The 20,000-nt window shown below is 43.3% G+C and overlaps 1 protein-coding gene across 2 annotated transcripts in view; it reads left to right on the top strand.

Annotated features, from left to right (window-relative positions):
- LOC114921856 (zinc finger protein 469) overlaps nt 1-20,000 on the top strand; it is a 225,333-nt gene that overhangs the window by 178,338 nt on the left and 26,995 nt on the right. For both annotated transcript variants that reach the window (XM_065957405.1, XM_065957406.1), the window contains one exon: nt 158-385. The gene's annotated coding sequence lies outside the window, so the exon portion shown is untranslated. The remainder of the gene's footprint in view (nt 1-157; nt 386-20,000) is intronic.

Genomic DNA, 20,000 nt, shown 5'->3' on the forward strand with positions numbered 1-20,000 from the left:
GGGCTCATGCTACTGGCTGGGTGTGTGGAAGTGAAGCAGGGAGGTAGTGAAGTGGGAGGGGGAGGGAGGCAATGAGGGGAGGGGAGGGAGGAGGGAGACTGGAGGGGTGGAGGCGTGGTCTACAGCTGGTAATGAAGTCTTCTCTTTTCATCCTCAGAAGGCAGAGTGTGAGCGGACGGGCCTGGGGTCTGCGAGGCTCCGCTGCTTTCTCAGCCTGTAAAGTGTGCGAGCCGAGCTGAGCTGTGCTGTGCTGTGCTGTGTGTCTGTGTGTGTCGAGCCTGACGCTCACACAGCTGACAGATACAAAGAGGGGAGGAAAAAAAGAGAAAGAACGCTACAGTCATGAGGTTTTCCTTTCTATCGGCTCCACAGCATTACTCCTGAGGTAAGACTCTCACTCTCACTGCTCCACTTTAACTGTCTGTCTGTCTCTGGTAATTGTTGTGGTGGTGGTGGGGGGAGGGCCTCTGCTTTAAGTCCCTCCCACTTCTTTAAATGCGTGCAATGATAGATAGGTGTGCATATGTTGCATGTGTGAGCATGCACATGTGAACACACTGTGTGTTTATGTGTGTGTGTGTTTTAAGTATATTTCCTGCTTGTGATGCAAACTGAGTCAGCATACAGTTAAAGGTCAACGTTAATGGTGACAAATGGTCCTACTGGTCTCAACGAGGAAGAGGGTCAGACAGAGGCTGGAGGAGGAAGATGGGACATCAGTTACTGGATGGAAACTTTAGAAACCGTTCCATGGATAGAGATATCCTTTAGAGATGTGTTTATAATGTGACCCTGTTGACTTTTATTGCAGGTCTGCGTTTTGCTTTTTGTAACACAGCAAATGGAGTGAGTCTTAAATGAGCTGTTTAAAAGCTGCACAGGGCAGACGAGCTGCATCTGAGGGGTGTGTGTGTGGCCACGTGTGGAGATGTTTATTTGCTCAGTTGATTGCTGTTTGAGGCAGATGGATGCAGCAGGCTGTTGGGGCTCATCTCTGTAAATAATAAAAAAAAAGGAACAGGAGAGACAGTCTGTGCTCATCTGCAGCCCAGTGACACCAGGCTTTGAAGTGATTTGAAGTGGATCTGTCCTCCTCCCCGCTGGGCAATTCAGATCCGGCCTGCAACCCCGCTCACTTTCATCCACATTCCCTTGGAAATCCATCCATCTGTATTCCTTCACTCACCTCCTTCCTGCTTTCATTTGCCCTCTGAGTTTCTGCACCCCTGGTACCCCCTCAGTGAGGCCTTCATCTCCCATCAACACCTCCTGTTCTCACACTCAGTATCCCTATGGTTTTTAATCTCCATCTACACTAGTAGGACTTCTTCTTCTTCTTCTTCTTCTTCTTCTTCTGGGGGAACGGGTCTTTCCGATACCTCTCCTGGAAAAAAAAGAAAGGCCTAAGTGACTTTCCATTAGTTTTCTGCTGGGCCATGAGAAATATGGTTTCCCAAATGAATAGTGTACAGGAGCCGGACTTAATTGAAAAAACATAAGCTATGGTCTGCCGTGGAGGAGACGGTCCTTGTGTCACTGTTGAAACTGTGCGAATGGACTTTCCAGAGCTGGCGAGGGCGAGAGAGAAGGAGAGAGAGAGAGGAAAATACAAGAAGAGGAATGAGATAGAGGACAGACAGACGACTGAGGGAAATATTGTCAAGAAATGAAAGTGTGGAAAATGAAGCTCAGGGATTGAAAACACTGTTGACTTTACACATGTAGTGTGTGTGTGTGTGTGTGTGTGTGTGTGTGTGTGTGTGTGTGTAAAGAGAAATGAAAGGACTTGTGTAAATGTGTAGTGTCATGTGTGGTATTCCCGTTTGGCTTCAGCTGGTCTGGCAGTCGTGACAGAAGAGGCCATCATGAGACTGTTTGCTGGTCATTAAGCTCCAAAGGGCACCAATAGAAACCACAGTTAAAACCTGCAGGAACTCTCCCATGATTCCCCCCCGACAGGGAGTCATCATAACATTTAACCTCGCTGAAGCGGTCTGCTCAGCTGTGAGTGTGTCCGTACTGTAAACAGACCACCAGAGAGACTGTGGGAGAAGTCTGTTCCCATGGAAACATGACTGGATGTATCCTATCAATAAATGTCTCATCATCTTTTATTGTCTCTGCTGCCTCCCCCCTTCTCCATCTGTCCCGTCCCCTCTGTGTGTTTATGTGACATGTTTGTGTTGCACCCCCCCATATGGTGATGATTGAGGCCCTGTCGTTGGTTTTCATTGGTTCAGATGGCACATTTGTCACACACATGTTTGCCAGCCACTGCTGTTGCCAGGGGTCTCACAAGGTTGCAGGGAGGTTTTGAGAGGGTTGACTTCCTCACTGGGTGGCTCATTTGTTTGTCAGAGCACTGTGACCCCTGACCCCGCTACCACCTCCTGCCGTGCTGAACACCCGTTAATGTTACTCTCTAGACTCCCTGAAAACCCCCACATCTCTTCCTCCAAGACGCTCAGGCATGATTACTGTAGAGAGAAGAATGAAGAGATCAACCCTTGAAACAGTAGGTCTTAGTTAAAAGAGGAAAACCCCAAAGGGATGCTGGGATAAAAAACGCAGGCGGGATGACTTCACTGTGACCGGAAAGAGTGTGTGGACAGAAAGACCTCGGGAAGTCTGATTCAGCACCCCAAGGACAGAAACTTTTCTTTTTGTGATTAATACACATTTGCATTTTCATCTTTACCTACTTTAAACCATGAGTCACAAACCCCCCAGACACATCCTTTGAGTATGCATGCTAAAAAATGGAGTCTAGTTCAGTGTCTGAAAGGAATGATAGTGCCTTTAACATGGTTTATTATCAGCTCAGCAGGTATACTGCAGACCAGTCACTACCAGGGAGGCTTTTCATTCAGTATTCCCCACATTGAGTGACATGAGTCATGACCTCTAACCTCCCTGCTTTACTCCTGACAGGCCTGAGATGACTTTCATCAGGCTTCAGTAGTGAACACTGAATAGTGAGCTCCACAAAATGCTCATGTCTGTACCCGTGTCGGGTGTGGAATAACTGTTTGTGCATAAATAGATGGTTGATAAGTAAATGCATCTTATTAGTTCAGTGATTTGCTGTATGGTAGTTCTCCAGCAAATGTCATATTCAATGCACAAACCTTGGACGCAGTCACAACTTAAAGGCTTTATATGAGATTATTTTGATCCAGCAGATGTCGCCCTTGAGCACCAGCATGAAACCAAAACAACTGGCGCTGCATTGTTGTGTTAGCATGCTAATGCTAGCGATCTTTATTATGCTGGTATCTTCACAATATTCATGTATTTATTTATTAGCACCACTCGAAAGAAACTTCACAAGACTTCCTTTTTGATCAGCGGAAACCTGGTGAAGAACTAAACTCGTGTTGAACAGACTGTGTTGGGCGTGTAAAGTGGGATAGCAGGAGATGCAGAGAGTAAGACATGAATAGAGACAAACAAACAGAGCAGCAGCAACATCATCAACAACACCTAAAGTGGTCGTATGGCTACAGGCTAATAGTAATAATGGTAAACGTGTAATATTAGCAAGAACTGCAAAGTAACACTGTTACAATTTTGCCTTTGCAAATTGCTGGCTCCTGGTTGCATTACTTTCACAGTAACTGGCCGTAAATATTTCACAGTAAATAATCGTAAAACTACAACTGCATACTGTAAATTCACAGCTGCCATGCCCTTGGAACTACTGTGATATAGCAGTATGTAACTGTGGAATTACAGTATCTTGCTGTAGCCTATATAAAAAGCAGTAATTGCCTGTATTTTTATTTTCTTACTGTAATAGTAATGCAACTCAGTAGCCAGCAATCTGCTGTGAATTCACTGTGAATGATTCCTCTTTGAAAGCTCCTCTAATTGAATGATGTGGTGTTAAAATCTAGTCAACCTCGTTTTCATTTACCAGAGAGGCTGTGACTAAACTGAAGACAGTGCTACACCACAGAGTTCAAAATGATAGTTACAGCCTATAGGCCACAAGCAGATGGTGAAGAACACATAGACACAAATAGATAAATAAATACTATTAGAGTAGAACAATCCAAGGCCCTCTTTTTATTTTCATTTTGTTTTTCATTTTTTATTATTTGTTTAGATAAGTTAATGTGCTCCGTTGTTCTTTTGCTCTCTTTTTATTTTATTCTTTTATTTTTATTTCCCTTCCCTTCCCTTCGTAGAATGAGCTAACAGCTAATATTTATCCATGCCTGTATAGAGGATGCACTTATAGGTAGATCTTCTATACAAACCACATGTATATATGCTCATTCTGACAGTTTATGTTGTTTTTCTTCAAAAATATCAAATAAAAAGTTTTTTGTTTTTTTTAAAGATAGTTACAGCTGATGTAACACTACTGTATATTTTCCTCCACAAACATCTGCGTTCATTCATCGTGCGTCATTACAAAAAGAAAGGTGATGTGTCCCCCCCGGGGCGGGCACTCCTTGTCTTCAAACTTATAAATAAGGAAAGGAATTTACTTTCATCTACAGGTCAATTAAAAGACTTACTTAAGGTTACCTGAATGTTTTAAATCTGATTTATATTACATTTATCAGTCACTAACATGAGAATAGCAGAGTTGGTGGTAAAACGTTCATTTTTTAACTGTTATGATAAGATACAGGTTTAGATTTTTTATCATCTCTTCATTTCTCTATCTTATCTTATCTCATACAACATTTCATGGTTAGAGATATTGGGATTTGGCTTTCTGGAGTGTTTTTGTTTGTAACATACATCTGTTATATACTGTTCACTGCCATGTGTGTTTGAAGATGCCGATAATGTGCTTTTCTGTGTTTAATGTTTAGATATTAAAGTATAGCTGCATGGTTTTCTGACGAAACTCAAAAAGATGTCTTGATAAAAGAGAAGCGGAATGTTTTATTAAACATAAAACTTACTTTGAACATTTTCTACTGTAGGTTCTGTCCCAAAGGCCTGATGTAACAAAAGGAGTTTTTCTGAGTTGAACTGTTTGAGCTGCTGGCTTCTGTCTTCATCTCTTTCTCAGATAAGCTCGCCTGAGCCCCGCCAGACAGCTACCTAAGCACCTCTTTGCTTTCAGTTTGGACAATCTCATCTTACTTTTAAGGGCTTTTTAAAGTAAGATCAGGCTTATCCTTAACTTTATCCCCCCATCTCTCTGTGGTGCCCTCCCCCAGCGTGTGGCACTCTCTCTGATCGTCCAGTTAGCCGCTCGCCAAGAGGCTGCTTAAAGGCCAAGATGCTTCTAAAGCTGAGCAGACTCAGCACAGTGTGGCTCAGGATTCATCTCTTCTGCTCTTTCCCCCCACCTCCTTCCTCTCCTCGTCTTCCTCCTTATCTGAGTCCTCCTCCTTCAAACAGGAACACATTCAGCATACTTTCCATCCTACCGTATGTCTCCATTTGTCAGGTCACACCTTCAGTCTAAAGAGCTCCCACACAAATCCACTCACAGATTGATGTATGTGTGTGTGTGTGTGTGTGTGCATTGTTCATATACATTTTATGTGTTTTTGGAATTGTTGCATTCATTTTACACATTCTTGACCGTGAGTCCAAGTTATCTCTGTCAGATTTGAAGGCGCTTGACTACGTGTCCACTGACAAATAACTGTGATCAGCCATCATGTGTTTATTAGACACTCTTATCCAACAAGGCAGAAAATTGGCCTGAATATTTGCCTGCTCGTCTGCAGCTCTGATTGCTTCTGACAGTGACAACAAGAACAGGCTGCCCGATGAAGACTTTGTGAAGACCTCCTCCTGCATCTGCACAGACAAGTCAAAAAGTACGAGCCAAATCAAACAAGGAACGGCTCCCTTCTCTTTGAACTTCTTATTTTGCACTTAAAGGTTGTTCTTTTTTTAACCTTGCAGGCGGTTTGTCTGCAGGAGTTTCATATTGTGATAGGCAGGTATTATATTAGGAAGTGTTTCCAGTGAAATTCTGTTCAATTTTGGGGTCTGCTGCAGTGACATAAGGTCTTTTTCGGGGTTGGGGGGGGGGGGGGCAGCAGGGGGAATCACCAGTAATTTATAGCTCAGGCACATCCCCAGACATTTTGGCCGGGCTCCTAGAGCTAAACAGCTTTTAAGGACCGCTTTCCCTTTTGCAACCCCTACATTCCTGCTCTTCCCCTGCTCACTCCTTTCGTTTCGCTCCAGATGTGGCATTTGTTTGGACACATTTGTTTTTGGTGCTTGTAGACCGGTAGACCTGCGTGGAGTCTCTGATGTCATGCTCTATTTAAAGGGGGGAAAGCCATGAGAACTGGGTGGAAAGGAGAGCACTGTGGTCTCACATCAAAAGCTTGTTGCCCAGGACTCCTGATGACTGTGGCACAGCAATCTGTGTCATGGACAGATGACCACATTCATTTTAAAAAGCGTTGACAGACATGTCATTTTGAAATGGTTGAAAGAGGAGGCAACCACATTTTTACAAAAGCCAGTAAGTTTAAATTTATCCTTTTTTGGTTTTATCTCACATCGTTCTACAGGGATTTTTGTTATTTAGAAAAAATCAGAATCAGATTTATTGTCCAGGTATGTTTACACACACAAGGAATTTAACTTTGGTGAACTGTGCTCTCTTATGTACAGGTACAACATTAAATATCAACAATAAACAGAATAAGAAAAGACTAATATTTACATGACTAAATATGAAACAGTGCAGTGGTGAATAGTGCAAAAGATGCTGAAGTAACATGATGAGTAAAATGCAGTTATGTGCTGGGGGTTTATTAGAAGCTTGCACTAAAACATGTTTACAGAACAACTGAAAGAAACTGAAAACCAAAAGTTGGATGGAGTAAACGATGATGTCCTCGTTTGAACCAACAAACATGTTGGATTTTTTTTATGGGTCAGTGGAGTCACATGCCGTCCAAACTTTCATGCCTCTCTCTAATTAGCTCTGCCAGTCAGTAGACCTGGCACCTCATGCCATTGAAGAATGGGATAATGAATCTTTCTGTTTGTCTCTCACTGTTGGGGGGAACATAAAGTATGCGTATAGTATGTTACACCACCCTGATGCTGAAAAAGATCTCTCTTTTTTCTCAGCTATAGAAGTGTAGCTCCTTTTCTTTTACCAGTGGAGATTTTTCCTCGATGACTGAGCTTATTGTGTCTCCATATTTGAACAGTCAGCACACAGTGGAGCTCCAGCAGCAGCAGCTGACTATCAGGCTCTAACTGTCAGATTCCCCATGGGAGCTCTGCCTTCAGCACTGTTTGGCCGTCAAACACACATCTATTTGCCAGGTCCTCTCTAGTGTCCCGGTTCAAACAGCTAGACGCTCGAAACCCCTGTTGAATATTTCCGGTTCAAACGGGCATGTTTGCTGTGTCCTCATCCCTCACTGTTCACTTCTCCTCCATCTCTCCACAGTGTTTGCACAGGGAGTTCACAGCGGCTTCTCGGCCCCTTTAGGAGTTGAAAGCTGGAATGACATGAAGTGCTCTCAGACGATGGACATATTTCCATTCGGTCATGTCCACACACACACACACACACACACACACACACACACACACGTGCAGACGCAGAGAAATATGGAGCACGGCAAGTTTGAAAGAGAAAAGCCAAAGACCTTTTCATTTGAATTATGTCACACAATATGCATACATACCGAGCAAAGGTATAATGCAAATTGGATGACTGAATATTAATTTTAAATATAGGTAAAATAATGCAATGTTAATGTATGTCAATGTTTTAATGTTAATGCAAAATTAAAATGAAGAAGAAAATGCTTTTTCATTTTCATAAAATGCCCCGCTAAATTTGTATCATAATTCAAATGAAAATTCTAATTTTAAAATGAAAATGCAGTCACAGAAACGCGTTTTCATTTTAAAATTAGAATTTTCGTTTGAATTATGATACATAAATTTAGCGGGGCATTTTTTGAAAATGAAAAAGCAAATGTCATTTTTCCTCTTCATTTTAATTTAGTCAAAAAATGTGCATTTTTTGAAGATGAAAACTAAAATGCAAATTAGATAAATTAATCATCATTTTATTTTTCAGTCAAATAATAATAACACACTCATATTCTGAAACTTAAAAAGCATTTCTGTTAAAGGTCCCATATTCTTCTTCTTCTGGTTTTATCTGCTCTTTAGTGTGTTTTCTAAGTGTCCTGTGCATGTTTAGTCACATCTATGTGCAAAAAGTCAAAGTCTGCGTATACGCGGCTTCTCCTACCTCCTCCTGTTAGCTGTAGCATTAGCTGCATGTAGCGCTCGGTTCTAGCCCCCCTCGAAAAAAAAATGTCAGTGTGACGTCATTGTCAGTGTGAGATCACTGATCTCAGCCCATTGGCTCGTTGTGGCCCAGCAGCTCATGTTGCACGCCCGTTAACTTCTGTAGCACGCCCACGATATGCCGTAGCCTGCGGTAGCACAGTAGTGCTAACGTGCTAATGTCTATGCTACCCTCGGACGGAGCCAATGGCTGCATTCCCAATATGGTAAAAGGGGCGGGACATTTCCGAGAACCGTGCTGAGCGACTGACCAATTACGGCAGAGCCGACAGGCCGACCAATCAGATCAGACTTGGCCCACGTGGGGACTCTGAACGTGGGCACTTCAGAGCCTTAGAGAGAGAGTCAGAAGAGAGCTGGTGCACGGAGCGGCAGGACATGAAAACAGACACTTTATAATAACTTTAGTTATTGTGAACATACTTTAGTAGGTACATAGATTAAATATATGAACCCCAAAAAGAGCAGAATATGACCTCTTTAATGTATTTTCATTTTCAAATGAGCTTTATCATTTGAATTCTGATCACTAGTCGCTTCCATAGAGAAAAGGGAAAGCAGCTTGAGGGATAGTACATCAGACAGTCTCTCTACACGTCCTCCCCATGACCCACATCACACTGCATCAGAGGCCCACAGCCTGACAGAACTCAGACCTCTCAGCCTGTTGTTTGTTTGAAAGCATTGTTGTTCTTAGCGAGTGTTTTAAAGGTAGAGGTCCTACAGGTTTAAGGTGAACCTGTCATCTTGTGAAAACAGCTTTCTGAGTGTTTTTCAAAAGCAGTGCTTGCCTCACCTGTGAGGAATGATGGCCTTGAAGTTTCACATTTGTTCTCTCTTGTTGTTCATCTAGAGATTAAGTTGTTGTACTTTATGTATTCAAGGGGATCATATCGAAACAAGTCGGCGTTACAGATTCATCTGTACTTCTGTTGTCATATTTCTAGAGTTGTTATTTATAAATGCAAATGTTTGAAGACTGAAATGTGTCTCTCTCTCCCTCCCTCTCTCTGTCTTACTGTCTCTCTCTCCCTCCCTCTCTCCCTCTCTCTCTCTCTCTCTCTCTGTTACTGTCCCCCTCTCTCTCTCTCTCTCTCCCTCTCTCTGTCTTACTGTCTCTCTCTCTCTCTCCCTCCCTCTCTCTGTCTTACTGTCTCTCTCTCTCTCTGTTACTGTCCCCCCCTCTCTCTCTCTCTCTCTCTCCTCTCCCTCTCTCTCTCTCCTCTCTCTCCCTCTCTCTCTCCTCTCTCTCTCTCTCTCCTCTCTCCTCTCTCTCCTCTCTCTCTCCTCTCTCTCTCTCCTCTCTCCTCTCTCCTCTCTCTCCTCTCTCTCTCTCTCTCTCTCTCTTCCTTACACTGCAGTGTCACTGTGGTCATCTTCAAAGACTTGGACACAGACATGTTTACACTGCAGCATGCGCAGACATGCAAACAGACTTTTGTATAATTTATGATTACTCTCATATGAGAACATATGTCGTACACACACACAGTTTTATCTGGCCGTGCTCTTGGAAAGCACTCTAGCTCTACCTCTAGCTGCATGGACTGATATGACACGCAGGGAAAAGCATAACAGTTCATCCCTCAGGGTCATCAGGTCAAGCACATCTAGGTGATCAGTGCTTCCGCTCCAGATTCTGTTTATGACTCAGTGTATACACACCATGCAGCCTGTCAGACAACTGTATACACCCCACACCCAGCCTCAAGCTCACACAGCTGGCACAGCCAAACATTCACAGAGTTTGTTTGAGAGGAGGGGGTGCTGTGTGTGTGTGTGTGTGTGTGTGTAGGGTGGTATGAGCTTTGTTGCTTCTCAACTACATACATACTAAAAACATATACATTTCAAAAGTTGTGCACTGACTGACATGTGAGATCAGAATGTGTGGGAAAGTGACCTCGTTAGATTAATCCTGCAAACAATTCAACCACATTGGATTAGATTTATTTATTTTTTGCAAAAAAAACATGGACTGATTGCCTAATGCCAGAGGATCCATAGACATTTTTCTTCCCGCTATCTTGATCTTGAACAGCCTGCTCCTCTTCAGAAACCTCTTGACTGTCTACATTTCCCTCACATTCATTTATCTCTGGATTTGGATGTCTTTTGCAGGAAATACAGAAAGCGCTGCAGATCACACAGCAATTTGTAGAAAAACACTAACTTTTCAAGGGGTAATACTCTTTTGGTTTTACGGGGCTAAAACAGGTGGCTGGACTGTCGAAACGTGGTGGAGACGGGAGTGGAGTAATGACAAACTTCAGTGTGAATTAAAGTTAAACATTGTCATTTGAGGGGAGTGTCAGACTACTCGAAAATGTCTTTTAATTTGCTTGATTTGCTTTTTTTTTTTCATTCCGTTTTGCAGTTCCTATCCAAGAATGTCCTCTTTGCTTTTTTTTACCTGTTGGAAAGAAAATCATAAATCAGGTTATTTCTGTAAAAGCACCACTTTCCTTTCCTGCAGCAGACGGTCACATTTGCCAAGCTGTAAATAAATATCACTGATCTCCCGAAACAGGAAATGTAACTCTTCGAGGAAAAAGTCTCATTTGAGTATGAAAACAGTCCCAGTGGTAAAACGTTGTCTTCATGTCCCTGTGGTAGAAATCCTCCTTCAGGCAGCATCTTGAACACATTGACTTTAAGGACCTTACAGATTGGTAACCTCTATCAACACAGCTCACTGACTGGATGTGTGAGAGCATTTAAAGTTGTTTGTGAGTAGGTGTGTTTGCGTGTGTGCAGCCTTGCACACACACACACACACACAGCGGCCTACACAAACACACACACCTACATGTGTTTTTAGTTAAAACGGCCCCCATGTGGTTTCTCATGGCTATCTCTCTTTGGTTACACCTCTGCTTCAGAAAGTCGATGCTTGCTCGCCCCTCACGATCGAGCCTCGGCACACGGTAGTGTATATCTCATTTCCGTGTTGCATGGAGGAGAAGAAAGGGGATTTGTTATGTGAACCATGTGTGACGGATGACGCAGACGGGCGATGTTAGAGCAGCGGGGGGAACTCCGGGAGTGGAGCGGCTTCATCTGCCAATCTGTCTGAGTCTCCATCTGATGTCAGACGTGAGAGTGACAGAGTGAGATGCTATCAGCTGTGGGGCAGCTACTGAGGCTGAAAATCACCACTGATATTAGTGATAAGAGAAGTCTGTTTTACGTTTGGATTAGCCCTGTAGGTTACCCTGAAGGCCAGCTGAGCAGGTTCATCTTTTATTAAACAGTTTTTAAACCCAGTGGCGCTCATCTTTAGTTACTTGTAAGAAATCTAACTTTTCTTTAGTTTGCCTTTCAGAGCCTCCAGATCTGCTGAGTGGGCGTGTGCAGCTGTGCTAAGCTAACAGAGCTTCTCCCCATGAGCCTCAGTGGTTTTTTACAAGTAAATACAACAAACACAGATAGTGCAGCGTGGAGGCTGCAGATGTATTCACAGATTACGGCAGTTATCCTCGCGCAGAGGGCTAACAATGGCCTCATCGGTGTGAGGTGCGGTGCTGTGGGAAGATCTGTCCTGCTACATGCTAACACAGTATTACATCATGTCATGCCAACAACATCATCATAAGGATGTTGACTCTGGACGGCTTTCCTATGGATCAGATTCTTTCAAGTGTCATTGTACCATAACTTTAGAAGTTTTGTGCAGACATTTTCTCTCCCTGCAGGCATAAAAAAAAAATACTTGAAACCGCAAGTTTACACTGTGTTGCTTTACTTCTAATGCATCATTGTGGTAAAGCAGCTTAGGTAAACAATGCAGGATTTTAGAATGATCTTTTGTTAGAATGGAGGAGGATTAAACAGATTAAAAGATTTATTTTGTGTTTTTGCCACATATGCATGAGCAGTACTTTCTAAAGGGACAAGCACATTAACGTTGGGGAATCAAGCGGATCAAAATGATCAGTCATTGTAGGTGGCAGCCGAGCTCACTGAAGAAAAACCTCTGGCCTATAATTCCCACAGACCTCCGGGGCTAAAAAGTGAATGTTTTTCGTCAGGAGGCACAGCTCCAGGTATGCTAACAACATAAACGCCCTGCAGCCCCGGAGCAGAAAGACTTTTCCTGTTGCACGTCTGAAAAAGGAAACCTTGGGGCTTTTGGATTTCTTCTAACAATACAAATCCTAATAGGCAGATCATCGCCTGGACCACAAATACCTCTCTCCCCCTCTCTCTCTCCCTCTCTCTCTACTTTTTATTTGAGAAGCTTAGACACAATAAGGAGCTTAGCCATTTTGTAGACACAGGGGAGAGAGGTGAGGGAATCCCCTCACACTGTGTCACTATCAGCAGAGAGCGGTGATCTTATCTCCGTCTACTCCTCTCCCTGCTTCTTCTTTTTTTTTTTAAGATTTATTTTTGGGCTTTTTGTGCCTTTATTGTAGAGATAGGACAGTGGATAGAGTCGGCAATCAGGGAGAGAGAGAGTGGGGTACGACATGCAGGAAATGAGCCACAGGTTGGATTTGAACCTGTGGTCGCCCGCTTGGAGGACCACAGCTTCCAGACATGGGGCGCGCGCACTAACCACTGCGCCACCAGCGCCCCAACTGTCCCTGCTCCACTCTTTCTCTTCTTGTCTCCAGATGTAAACACAGACCCTCAGACTCTGATGCCGCAGGAAAAGATCAGCACTTTTTAAATTTGAAATGCTTCTGTGAGATGCTACACTGACACTGTGGTCCAGGGTAACCTCCTGCAGCTACAATGACAGTCTAAAAAAAAAAAAAAAAAAAAAAAAAAAAGAGCAGCAGCAGGAGCGTGTGTGGAGGTTTTTACTATCAGGTTTCCGTCTAATACAGCAAAAAAATACGGCATGCGGGCCTGATCCAGAACTGCTACAGCGCTCCTCATGTTCCCAGAGGCACTTATGGGAAAAAACACGCTCGACCATAGTTATTCTATTTCACAGTCTAAGTCTGCTGACATTTTGTTTTCCATGAGTTTGATGAAGGGATGGGTAAGAACTATAGTGGGGGTGGCTGGGTTTTGGGTAAATCAGTTGCAGCATATGCTTTAGATAAAGTAACATATATTTTTGATGCGTGATCGACAATTACCCCCAAATGTGTTCCTTGTTTTCTGACTGAGGCTCCCAAAGCATCAATAAAAACGTGCTTGAGAAGGAGCGATTTGAAGTGGTTTGATGTTTCTGTAAGTCTGCAGAGCGCTCTGTGATTAGACTTCATTTTCTCCTTTGGTTTGTCTTTATCACTCCCCCCCCCCCCCCTTTATTTCTCACTCCTTCTTTTTACAACAGCTAGCTCTCACTCCATGCTCTTTGTTCTGGCTCCATCATGAAATTCCCATTGCCCTAAAACTTTTTCAATCACATGCACAAAGGCCTGTGTAGCACAGCTGTCAGTCAGAAGCTTACTATTTTATTTTTTAACCTTTTCTTTAGCCGTTTTCACATCTGCACTCCGGGTAATATCTAGATATTTACAGGAGGACCGCTCCTCCTCACAGTGGGGGACTTTCCCTGTCAGAGGGGAGGGGGATTTCCCGAGGTAAGACGTGACGTAAATAAACAACGCAGAAGTAGCGGCCGTAGCAACAGAGTCCGCTACACAACGTTATAATGAGAATATTTGTCTTTATATCAATGCTATGTGTAATCCAATGGAATGACAACATCCACAAAAGAGAGGAGAACAACAAACTGACCAACAGAAAACAGAATGCAGACGTTTAATTAGAGCACGGAGATCGTAGAGGTCGCGTGCAGACACTTTAAACAGTCACTATATAAACATCATTCTCTTTCTATTGGCTCGAGGTGAACTCTCCGGAGTATATTCAGCCACGTTCAGACATCAGCTCACTCTGACTTTCTGCGGATTAAATACTAGAGGTCTGGAGGAGAAACTCTAAAGGGTAAAGTCTGCGTTTTTCAGGAGATTTCCGTATGTGTGAAAAGGGTTTTTGATTTTATTTTGAGTTTTGATTTTAGTCCGGCTGTGATGGAGGGCATTTAACACTTTCAACAGAGCACCTCTATGTTGCACATTATTCAATATCTAACACAGAGGTTCGAGTCATGACGGACTTTGAGTGAGTTTTAATGAAAGATTTCCGGCATCGCTTGGCTTGCCAGACCCTCTAACACGCAACCTCACCCACTCCTTGAAAGCAGATTCCGTCGAATTAAATGAAGGACGAGGAAAAAAGCAGCAATGCTAAAAAACAGAATGTTTTCAAGAGGAACAGGAGCTTTATCCGAGTTTAGACCCCGGCATGGGTCAGGGAGAGTGGGACCAGTAAAACTCAGAGAGCCATGTCCCCCCCACTCACTTCACCAGTTCAGGGCCAGAGATGAAGTGATCCACATGTTGTGGGAAGTGTGTGTGTGTGCCTGTGTGTGCGCCTGTGTGTGTGTGTGTGTGTGTGTGTTTGTGGGAGACAGGAGGAAAAAGTCAGACTTTTGGTTTTAATCCAAGAACAGAAAAAAAACGCTGAAGTAAGCTCACCAGCCACTTCCCCAGACCCCTGGATTCTGCGCTGGCCTAATTTTTCCCCAATACCGTAATGTGATTTATTCTTTTAATGCCCCCGTTAACAGTGTGGGTTATGTGTGTGTGGAAGTCAGCGCCAGAGTCTTGCTAAGGGAAAAGGTCATACGAGGAGAACTGCTCTGACGACGTAATGATATATCAGGCTTGTTTTCCTGCATGTGTGTTTTCTGACAGCTTGGGTTTTGTTTTTTTTCTCCCGATCTCTGATTTGTGTCGGGATCCGAGACAAACCCACTTCACTGTGCACAGACACAAGAGAGCATCCCCCCTAAAGGCAGAGGAAGGAGTTTGGTCTGTCCAATGATGTCAGCGTTTGGAGAGGATGAGTGTGTCGGTGGTGGTGGTGGTGGGGGTGAGATGAGTCTAGCAGGAGGGGAAGAGGAGGGTATGTGTGGGGGAGGTGACAGCAGATCCCCCACAGAGCTGCTTAACTCCATTACACACTGAAAAGAGAGAGGGAAGAGGACTCTTTACAAGGACGAAGAAAAATGTTCCACTTTTTAATCTGGGTGTGCAATCTAAAAATAAACCCTCCCCTCTCTGTCTACTGCCCACTGGGGCAGGCTTGTTAAAGAGTCTGTCTCCACACAGAGAGGGAGTCAAAGTGCTGCAAGAGGACCAAACAAAAAAAAGAAGGGAGGGATTCAGATGGAAAAATGGAACACAAGTGGGAGGGCAAAATACTGAGAAAGAGCAACTGGAGGAAGTGTGGTGGGAAAGATGTGGCACAGATGAAGCTTTTAAGAGTGTGAGAATGAGTTCATGATGCTTTCTGAGGAGTGGATAGACTCCTCCACTGTCAACTGTTTCCCCTCTCACCGTGCCACTCAGCCGGCTCAATGCGATGCCATTACGCACCTATCTGGCCCCCGAGGCTTTTTGTGTGAGTCTTGGTGCAGCAATAAACGCTCATAGTGCTTACAGTGGTGGAATAACAGACAAGCTTTTTACAGGTCCTGGTGGCACGGCCTTCCTCTGAAAAGGTTCACCACACAAGTAGTGAATCACACACACACACACACACACACACACACACACACACACACCAAATACTGAGCCATTCTTCAGATACTTCTTTCCAGTCTCAACTTCTGACTCACAACTCAGCTACTGTAGGAGTTCAGCCAGTCGCCCAGACTGATGTGTCATCCTCGTCCCTGTTACTGTTGCCTTGTTCTTTTTTACCCACACTTCAGGGAAAGTGAATGGAACAGGTGAGTGTTGGTTTGTTTTGAGTAGAGGCAGGGATTTTCAGCATGAGAGCCAAAGACCTTTTGAGAAGACAAAGAGGGTAAAGGGTTCTAAAAATACTAGACGCTGTCTCTCCGGGGCCTTTTGATCCTCCCTCGGAAACTTAACACAGTATTTGGTCTTATTCTATAACAACCATCTGCCCCAAGAGAGGGAGACTCCTCTAGACTACACACACCCATGGTTTGTGTCTTTCTGAACCCTTTGGAGCAGATCTGGCACAGTTTGGACCAGGTGGACTCACTGATGTGGATCTACTGTACCTTCCACCTACTAATGCCCTACATTTAAATCCCAAACCTCAGTTTATATAATTTAACTACTCCAGCTTTAGGAGGGGCTAGTTAAGACATCCTGTCATTCTGACTCTCTTTATATACACACTGTGACTGCCAGCAGTTACATATTGTCCAGATATTCACTGGGAGGACACAGAGAGAAAATCTTTCGGCTTCCACGTTATCACAGCAGTTCAATGACCCCACAGACTGACCCTTCTGAAGTCACATACCTTATCAGGGGGTGCATGATGTCATGTCCCACCCCTTGAACGAGGGGCCCTAACCCCTACCAGCACTGCTTTTTTCTTCTTTTGTTTAACAATGGAACATCAGCTGTGTGTCTGTCCAGAGATTACATCACTTACTTTTAGTCAAGCCTGCACAAGCTGCAGCAGAAAGAAACAAAACTGCAAGAAGGTAGCTAACCCCCCTTACCAACCAAACACCATTCATAAATTCCTAAGACTGTTGCCACAAGACCTGGAGATATGTGTGTGTGTGTCTGACTCTGTAGTCATGTGCACACTGAGTGTATGCGCCACCTTGTCAATGCTTGCTTTTTAGCGGGCTTTGAACTTTTCCTTTCAGTACATTTAGATCGTTCAAAATCATCTACAATGGAAGTAACCCAGATAAAAACAGTTTATCCCCTGTTGGCGTCAACCAGGATTTGATCACTCAAACTCTTGGATGGGAGACAGTTCTAACCTCTATACCACCGTGCAGCCCGTCAGTGCTTTTTTTATTTATTTAAATGAATGATAGCCAATATGAAAACACCAAGAGATTCAAGTTATCACTCTCTAAGGTCGGATTATGTTTTACTTTTTACAATCCACTCAGAACTTTGGTTCCAATACTTTTTCAGTTCCTCTGCACGATAGAAAGGAGGATACAGGGTGCAAAGGAAATGCTCTCTGGATGGATTTTTATATTTGATTGGAAAAGGTTCATCAGACCTTCATCAGGCATTACTCGTCAGCCATTCATCAGACAAGTCATTTCTGTGTCGTCTTCTGTGTCCACAGCAGCAACAAACCCAGTATTGACTTGTGAAAGTGAAGCGATTTGAATAGAGCTCTGTGTGTTGAGTACCAACAGACGTTTATTCTGCGGACAGACACCTATCCAACACATCATTCATCATTTATAACATCTTAAAAGAACACTGAGAAAATAAGTGCTAGGTTAACTGACCCAGCAGCAGCAGCAGAGTGTGTTACATATTCAAAAAGCCTTCGGTGTACTAAAACATTACCAAGTTTAACAAAAAGGTTTAACATTTCTTTAAAGTCTTTCTATGTGATTTTTCACACTTAAATAGAAATCAAGTATATCCTCTGAAAATAACTCTGTGAGTCATGACTGTCTACAATGGGTGTAACACCCGAGTCCCACTGTCTGTGATGTTTTCAGAGTTTTCAGAGTCCTATCTTCACTTTGTTTACATCGCCGGGACGGCCGGCTGACTCCTCCCCTCGTGTATAAAAGTTGTTTAATTGAGGGACAAGAGAAAAGAAGAATAACATACTGTACTCACTGCTTAACTGTGTTTCTAGATCACGCTCATTTCAGGTAAATTTACATGCAGTGTGAAGATACCAGCATGATAAAGATCGCTAGCATTAGCATGCTAACACAACAATGCAGCGCCAGTTGTTTTGGTTTCATGCTGGTGCTCAAGGGCGACATCTGCTGGATCAAAACATCACATATAAAGCCTTTAATGTGAAAGATGCACATGTATATTGAGCAAGTGTTATTGCAATTGTAAGATGCTGAGGTGCTTTTGGATAGTTCAATTCCCTTTGGTTAATAATAATAATAATACATTTTATTTATAGGCGCCTTTCAAGACACACAAGGACACTGTACAACAATCGACATTTAAAAAACAACGATGGATAAAATCAGCATACAATAAAAGAAATGAAATGTAGGACAGTGTAATTACAGTTAAACTGTTAGAGTGAGTAGGCTAAGGTCGGTTTAAGATGAGTCAGTGAGGGCAATTCTTTGCATCTAAAATACATCAGACGTAGTTAGTCCTCATGGAGTGGAAACAGTGCAGGAAAAATGGGATCAAAGACAAGCAAAGGTCATTTTAAATGTGAACAGTTCTTGTTTATTTTCTATGTATGCAAATATTTATACACATTTCCTAAATTATGGCTCCTATTTCTGACTGCATCTTTGACCAAGATCAGGGTGTGTTTTTCGGTGACCAATGGTCCTCACAGAGTCCCTAAAGACCCAATAGCCCTAGATTAATGGCCTTCCTGCTGCCCCAGCGATGCAGGCTGTGCCAACACAAATGGTCGGGCACGCGATGCTGGCATGACAAACTGAAGGCAGGGCAAAAGGGCAGGAGAGAGACCTCAGCCTGGACTGCTGGTTTGACTAGTGGAGCTGCAAGGCAGCAGCATTATAGATAGATAGATAGACTTTATTGTCTGTCCCAACAGACAGCCTTTGACAAGGCTCGAACAATAAACACAACTTACATTAAAAACAGAAAGTGTAGTACATTAAAAGAGGACTTAAAAACAACAGTTTCTAAAAAGGGGGGTCTATTTGAGTTTGTTCAGAATGGTTCTTGCAGAAGGAATGATGGATTTTTTGTAGATGTTTTTCCGGGCCAGAGGGACTTTGTAGCGTCTGCCTGATGGCAGTAACTGGAAGGAGTGGTGGAGGGGGTGAGAGGGGGTGAGAGGGGTCCTCTGTGATCAGGGTAGGACTACACCGCTGAGCTGAGGGGTCAAAGGCAGAGGGTTACAGACCCCTAGCTTGTCTCTGAACCTCAGCTCTTTAATTGACCGAGACAGGGCTTCCGATCCCAACAGCTCAGCCGAATGGTTTATTCATCAGGTTCATCACTAGCCCATCTCGTGCGTATAAAAGTTGACACATAAATTACAGCGTGCTATCCTTACCTCAGCTTGTGCAAATGGTGATGTTTTCATCAGATTGATGTGCATTGCTCTGAAAGCAAAGGTAGCTGGAAGCTGTACAGGAACATTCACTACAGTCATTTGATTTTTGTGATTGATTTTGAGTTAATCAGCTGTCAGAAATGTGACACAGCCAAAAAAAAACATAAACCATGAATAAGAGCAGTTCCCAGTTCAAACTAAGTCTTTATTTTACTTTTGTGCACCTTTGCTCTGGATTTATGGATCTTGAAATGTCAGATTCAAGAAGCTGTGATTCTGCTGAACCCTAACAGTTTCTTAGTCTTCAGTGCCTCGTATACTGTTTACTGTCTATGGTGGAATGCTGGCCATTGTCAAAGCAGTAATTCAGTGTGTTTAATGTTTTTTGAAGTGGTGAATTTTTACAACATTTCAATATAGCATAACATACTTGAAGTTTTACTCCTGCTGTTTGGAGTCAATTGGCTCCAAAAAGAAAGAAAAGGCAATGCCTGAAAATCTTAAATCATTCTCTGTTATGCATGTGCATGGAGCATTATATCCACAAAGACACATACTTGTGGGCACGAGTGCCTGCATGCGTTTGAAGGTCAAGAGGGAATCGTTTGCTGGTTATTTATGCAGACGGTGTGAGGAAGCAGAGTGACTGTGGGAAACTGAGTCTCGAACACTCTGGGTTTCTTGTCTTTCTCAGTCACCGATGGGTA

This window comes from Labrus bergylta, chromosome 7, assembly GCF_963930695.1.
Source record: "Labrus bergylta chromosome 7, fLabBer1.1, whole genome shotgun sequence".
Lineage (NCBI taxonomy): Eukaryota > Metazoa > Chordata > Actinopteri > Labriformes > Labridae > Labrus > Labrus bergylta.